General features: G+C 49.1%; 1 long non-coding RNA gene across 2 annotated transcripts; it reads left to right on the top strand.

Annotated features, from left to right (window-relative positions):
• The first annotated feature begins 19 nt into the window (after positions 1–19).
• On the top strand, positions 20–3,607 carry LOC127686162 (uncharacterized). 2 transcript variants are annotated; one of them, XR_007977991.1, is made up of 3 exons: positions 20–279; positions 1,304–2,292; positions 2,810–3,607. It is a non-coding gene; the product is annotated as an uncharacterized LOC127686162 (long non-coding RNA). The 2 variants fall into 2 exon arrangements; XR_007977992.1 differs by having other exon boundaries at positions 20–1,398; positions 2,191–2,292.
• The last annotated feature ends 2,720 nt before the right edge of the window (positions 3,608–6,327 follow it).

Genomic DNA, 6,327 nt, shown 5'->3' with positions numbered 1-6,327 from the left:
CCGCTCCTCCTTTCGGAGAGTGTTTCCGGAGCGCCTACTGTGTGCTCCTCCATGGGGGTGGGGGCACTACCGGGCACAAAGAGTGTCAGTCCCCGTACCTCTGTAAGTTCGTCTCTTCCTCTGGGAGCTTGCCCTTGTGGGGATGGGGAAACTGAGGCTTGGTAGGTGCGGAGGCTAACTCCCAGGTGCTAAGGGACCGGTTGTTTTGTCCGCCCGTGGGGTCGCGGCGAAGGCCACTTTGGATAAAACCTCAAGCCTAGCGCAGAGGGTCGGCCAGGGGTGAGTACAGGCTGCGCCCCAGGAGCGTGGGTGAGGCAGGCAGGTACCGTGTCGTAATTTGGAGGTGGCCGCCGTTACTCGCTGGTCCCTGACTTACCACGTGTGCCAGTGTCCTTTGGCCCAGGTGGGTCTGATGATAGAGCCCGACTGAGCCTTTCCCTTGCTGGCTAGCCCCAGATGGAGAGGGTGAGTCTTGGCGCTTCCAGAGGTCCAGGCTAGTGTCATTTTTCCTCAAGTTTTTCTTGCCTCCAGGTTCCCTGACTGTCTGTCTCTTGCTTTCTGCATTAGTGTGACGGAGCCTAACTCCAGCTAACAGAGACCTTTTCTGGGTTTATGACCCTACAGGCCCAGGAAACTGAGACCCACGTGCCAGTACCAACAGCGCTGGAACAATCTTCTCTTGATTACTATTTTCTAAATACTGTTATCTTACAGTCTTTACTGTTGAGTTTGGGTCAGACTTAAGAGCGGCACACGTGCTTCAGCTAAGTGACAGAGACAACAGCTGTCATTGCTACTTCAGGACCAACTTTTGTTTTTCATTGCACTGTAGTCACAAAAACTTTGGGGACAAAAGTAAACCTCTCCTCCCAGAAAGCCCTAAGCCAGTCAGGATGCTGATTAAAAGCATCTTGAGGTGGGTTTCATAGAAGCCAGACTTGCCTGAATATCCTTTAATCCAAGATGGCCATCCAGAATCTAAAACATTGCCCAGAACCCCCCTTTTTACCGATGGAGAAACCAAAGCTCAGAGAGTTGGTCAAAGCAGTTTCTTGGCCAAGTCATAGTCCATCCACAGACCTTTGAAAGAATGAAGGAGATGGGAAATCTTAGGTAAGAAAGGTAAAAACCACTTAGGTCTTGGCAAAAGGCAGGGGACCTTCATATAGGTGTGACTTGGAGGGATAATGAGGGACAGACAGCCTGGTGAGTCTGGAGATGTGACCGCTTCTTAGCTGCTAAGCTTGGTCTCATTCTAGGCATGGGCAGCAGGTATAAGAGCCTTATCTTTTCTTTGGGACAGGACTCTCCACAGATTCCACCAGTGACAGCCTGCTAAGCCAGTGTCCTCAAGTCTACTCAGATGAGTGACATGTTCTTCCCCATGCTGGGTGACAGGTCTGGGGTCTCCCTAACCCTGTTGGAAAGATCCAGGTTTGGTGTGAGGGGGGCTGGCTCTGTGTGAGGATTTCACATAAACAAATTCCCTAGCCTAAATATACCATGAATTTGACAGTTGCCAGGTCCCTCTGCTCTGTAAATAGAGTTTAAGATGTGTGCATCTTTATACCAGGCGTTTCCACTCCTGGGGTAACGTTTTCAAAACAGCTGCACACGAAGCTAAAGCTTGTATGAGACTAGTCTTCACACCGCTCTTCTAGAAAAGTCAAACATCTGGTGTCCTTCCTGGGGTCTGGATGGTAATTGATAACAATGGAACCATACAATATCGTAAACCTGTGTGTTCCGAGCCAGAGAGGTCTGGCCTGAGTTTATTTTCAGCTATAATATTCGACCTAGAGGGGGTTATGGCCAGATGTATTGATAATTCTGACAAGAAAACTTTTTCCAACTGGTGTATGGTTTGGTTTGTGACCAAGTCTCTCTGTTGCTGAGGCTGGCCTCAAACTCCAGAGCTCAAGGATATTCTCGCTTCAGATTCTGGTGGTAAATGAGTATTATTTCTCTCCTTTTTTTTAATTTTTTTTATTTGAGATGTGGGGGTCTTGCTATGTTGTCCTGTTTAGTCTGGAATCCTGTACTGCAGCTTCCTGAGTCTGTATGTCCTGCCACACACCTGCTTCTCATCTAGTTTTGGTACAGTCAGTCTTCTCTAGCAATCGTAAACCTGAAATCCAGCACTGTGGATACTATTGTGGCAAGAAACCTTTCCCCCATTTCCCCACACAGTAAGGAACTGTGCCGAGCATGGTGACCCACGCTTTTAATCTCAGCACTTGGAGGTGAAGACAAGTGGATCTTTGTGAGCTCAAGGCCATCCTGGAGTACAAAGTAAGTTCCAGGCCAGGCAAAGGTACACTGTGCGACCTTGTCTCAAAAGAGAAAGCTTCAGCTGGGCGGTGGTGGCACATGCCTTTAATCCCAGCACTTGGGAGGCAGAGGCAGGAGGATTACTGAGTTCGAGGCAGGCCTGGTTTACAGAGTGAGTTATAGGACAGCCAGGGCTATACAGAGAAACCCTGTCTTAAAAAATTAAAAAAAGGAAAAAAGAGAGAGAAAGCCTCAATACTCCATACTCAATACTTCCATAAAATGGGGGGGGGGGGGGGGAAACCCTTTGACTTGGAGGCTTCCTTGACATCTGAGGCCTGTGTTTGAAGTTAGTAATCCCAGCACTCCAGAGGTGTGCTGTGCAGGAGAGTCATGAGTTCGAGATCAGCCTTAGCTCTAGAGCGGTGGTTCTCAACCTCATGCTGTGGCGACTTCTCACCATAATATCATTTTTGTTGCTACTTCATAACTAATTTTGCTGCTGCTATGAATCATAGTGTAAATTTCTGATCTACAGGAGATCTGCTGTGTGACACCGCCCCCAAGAGGTCACGACCCCAGATTGAGAACCACTGTTGGGAGAGCTTGAGAACCTGTCTCTGTACTGCCAGACAAATAGGTAGAGAGCCTTCATCCATCCTGGAAGGAGAGAGCCTTCCTGACAGTGAGCTGGGGGTGGGGGTGTCTGACCTCTGGGGAGGGTCTGGAGTGAGGCAGGAGAGTGGCTGCTGGGTCGTCTTCCTCTGTACCCTGCTCTGTAGCAGAGAGCTGCAGGTCAGAGAAGCTGGTGGGGAGGAGACTCTGCCTCGTGCAGCCCTGTTCCTAGGGTTCTTGGTGGTCACAGAGGCGCAGTAAATGTCGCAAGAATCTGCATTGGTTGGAAGTGACAAAGGGACCAGCTGTGACAGGTAGTCACCTCATCTGAAGAGGTCTGGGATCCTTCCCGGATGGAGGAGGAGCCACAGCAGGCCAGCCTTCAGGATGGCGATTCATGGCTCCTGTGAGATTCTTGTCTCCATCCCACGTGGATTTCCCACTTAACTGCTTCTTTTGTTTGTTTGTTTCTTTTTGTTGTTTTTGTTTTGTTTTGGGGTTTTTTTTGTTTTGTTTTGGTTTTTGGTTTTTTTGAGACAGGGTTTCTCTGTATAGCCCTGGCTGTCCTGGAACTCACTCTGTAGACTCAGAAATCCGCCTGCCTCTGCCTCCCAGGTGCTGGGATTACAGGCCTGCGCCACCACAACAATCTCTTTTTATTGCAAGATATTTCCTATCCATTCACATTGGGGCAATGAGAGGCTGGTGATTGGAGAGGAGAGAGGAGGAGGAGCTACGGGGGGGGGGTGCGGAGGGGGGGGAGGCTTGGTGACCAGACAGAGAGAGGCGGCTATAGCCAGATGGCTTTAGACGTATTTCTGGGTGTTTTGGAGAGGTTAGAAATATTGGGATAAGATTTTCTCATTGTAAATTGGCATTATGTATTTGGGAGTTTTATATACATAAATATATTTGGCTAAGTATTTAAGTTTAAGAGTCATGCTTTACCGGGTGTTTAGATGCAGGGCGGGAGCGCGGAACTCCAGTTGCTTAAAGAGTCTGAGGCGGAGAGGAAACACAGCTGGGATGGCGGGAGAGCCAGCGTGAAGAGGTTGGCTCAGCAGCGCCCTGAGCGAGGCCCGCCGGGACTTGGTGCAGAGGCCTGGCAGGACGGTACCGAATTTATAATTGTATAATTATTTAGCTACATCTCTTTTTGTTTGTTTGTTTTGGATTTGGTTTTTTTGAGACAGGGTTTCTCTGTATAGGCCTGGCTGTCCTGGAACTCACTCTGTAGACCTGGCTGGCCTCGAACTCAGAAATTAGCCTGCCTCTGCCTCCTAGAGTGCTGGGATTACAGGCGTGCGCCACCACTGCCTGGCTTTTTTTCTTTTTGAGACAAGATTTCACCTGGATAGTTCTGGCTGGCCTGGAACTTGCTATCTAGAGTAGGCTGGCCTCTAGCATGCAGGGATCCGTCTGCCTCCGCTCCTCCCATGTGCGGGGATTAAAGATAGGAGGCCCTGCTCCTAGCCTCTAATTTTTGAGCAGCTGTGTGCTTCAACCTCGGGAGCCCATGGATTGAGCTACCCCAAGAATTTGGGCAACAGTTCCTTGTGGTAGGAAGCATGCGGCACCAGAAGTTGGGGTGATAGCAGGTCATTTCTGTAAATTTGCCAAACCCTTCGACCCTCAGGTTTCTTGTCTATGGAAACAGCAGGTTTTGGTAAGGCCGAGATGTCCCAGCTGATAAAGTGTCTGTGAGTAGCCTGTGCTCAGGGGAGAGCAGCTGTGGTTATCATGGTGTCTCAGCTTTGCCTCTGGTGGTGAGTGGCATTCTGTAACCTCCAAGTTGTTCATCTGTTGTTAAAAAAGCTCCCAGTACTCAGGAGGCAGAGGCAGGTCGATCTCTGTGAGCTCGGGCTACTCTCTGAGTAAGACAGGGTCTCCAAAGATAAGAAGGCAGTTAGGATGCTGAGAGGTGTTGGTGGGTCCGTGGGTCAAGGCACTCGCTTCCAAGGCAGGAGACGCATGCGGTAAAAGGAGAGGACCAGTCTGGCTTCTACACACATGCATGCTTGCGCAGACACAGACACACACACACAGACACACAAGTGTAATTTTTTTTTTTTTTGAGACAGGGTTTCTCTGTGTAGTCCTGGCTGTCCTGGAACTCTGTAGACCAGGCTGGCCTCGAACTCAGAAATCCACCTGCCTCTGCCTCCCAAGTGCTGGGATTACAGGCATGCGCCACCACACCCGGCTCACAAGTGTAATTTTAAAAGGGGGTCTGGGCATGACAAACTCAACAGCATTCTGCCATCTAAGGCTTATTGTGTGTTTTAAAGAGTGTGTGAATCACAGCCAGGTTCCAGGACAGCCAGGGCTATACAGAGAAACCCTGTCTCGAAAAAAACCAAATCCAAAAAAAAAAAAGTGTGTATGTGTGCATGTGACCAGTAACCCACAATTTAGGTAACATTTGGGGTTTAGTTCATCTGCAGGTTTAGCAGGCAAGGAGTATTACAAAACGTTGTATCTGGAAAGACTTCTTAGAGTCGGCTGTCTTACTCTGCTTAGACTTTGTAGAAGGATTTTCTTTCCATGCAGTTTCCATGCCTCAAAGGCATGTGTCAGTGAGCTTATTACTACACTTCAACTTGGAAGTGTTGCAGGGGTGTGGTCAGACTTGGGTGTGGGTGCCGCTCTTTTCCTTAGTGCTGTCGGGCTCCCAGGCACAGATTAAGTACTGCTGCAGAGTAGTGTGCATTTAATTTAGGAATAAACAGTTTTACTGGTCAGGGTGTAGCTCTGTGGTAGAGTGCCTGCCTCGCATGTGGAAGGCTCTGGGTCCCACCCTCAGCATTGAAGGGGACTTAGGGACTGTCAAGGTGGCTCAGAGTCTGACAAAAGTACCTGCCGCTGCCAAGCACGGGGGTCAGTGTTTGCTCTCTGGAACCCTATGGTGGAAGCAGAAAATGCCACAAGTTGTCCTCCATGATCCGCCCCCAGCCTTCCTCTGTGGGGAGGGAATGCTGCCTCAGTAAGTAAATAAGTCAATGTTAAAAGTATAATTAAGTGAATCAGAGAGGGCCGGAGTGATGGCTCAGTGGTTAGGAGCAATGGCTGCTCCTCCAGAGGACCCAGGTTCCACACCTAGTCCCCAAATGGCACTCGGGGGGATCTGCTGCCCTCCTCTGGCTTTTGTGGGCACTGCATGCACATGGTACACAAACATGCAGACACACAAAATAAATAAACGTTCAAAAAAGGAAGAGGATTTAGAGAAAGCAATTTTATTTATTTAAGACAGGGTCTATGTAGCTCTCTCTGGCTGTGCAACTCAACTCTGTAGACCAGACTGGCCTCAAACTCACAAGAGATCCACCTGCCTCTGCCTTGTGAGTGTTGGGATTAAAGGCATGCACCACCATACCTATTTGTTTATACACATATACACACACCACACACACACACATAAATGTGTTGGAGTGTGGATTT

The sequence above is a fragment of the Apodemus sylvaticus genome, chromosome 5, assembly GCF_947179515.1.
Source record: "Apodemus sylvaticus chromosome 5, mApoSyl1.1, whole genome shotgun sequence".
In the NCBI taxonomy this organism is placed as follows: Eukaryota; Metazoa; Chordata; class Mammalia; order Rodentia; family Muridae; genus Apodemus; species Apodemus sylvaticus.
Note: the sequence above shows the minus strand (reverse complement) of the source record. Positions and strands in the feature narration are given on the sequence as shown.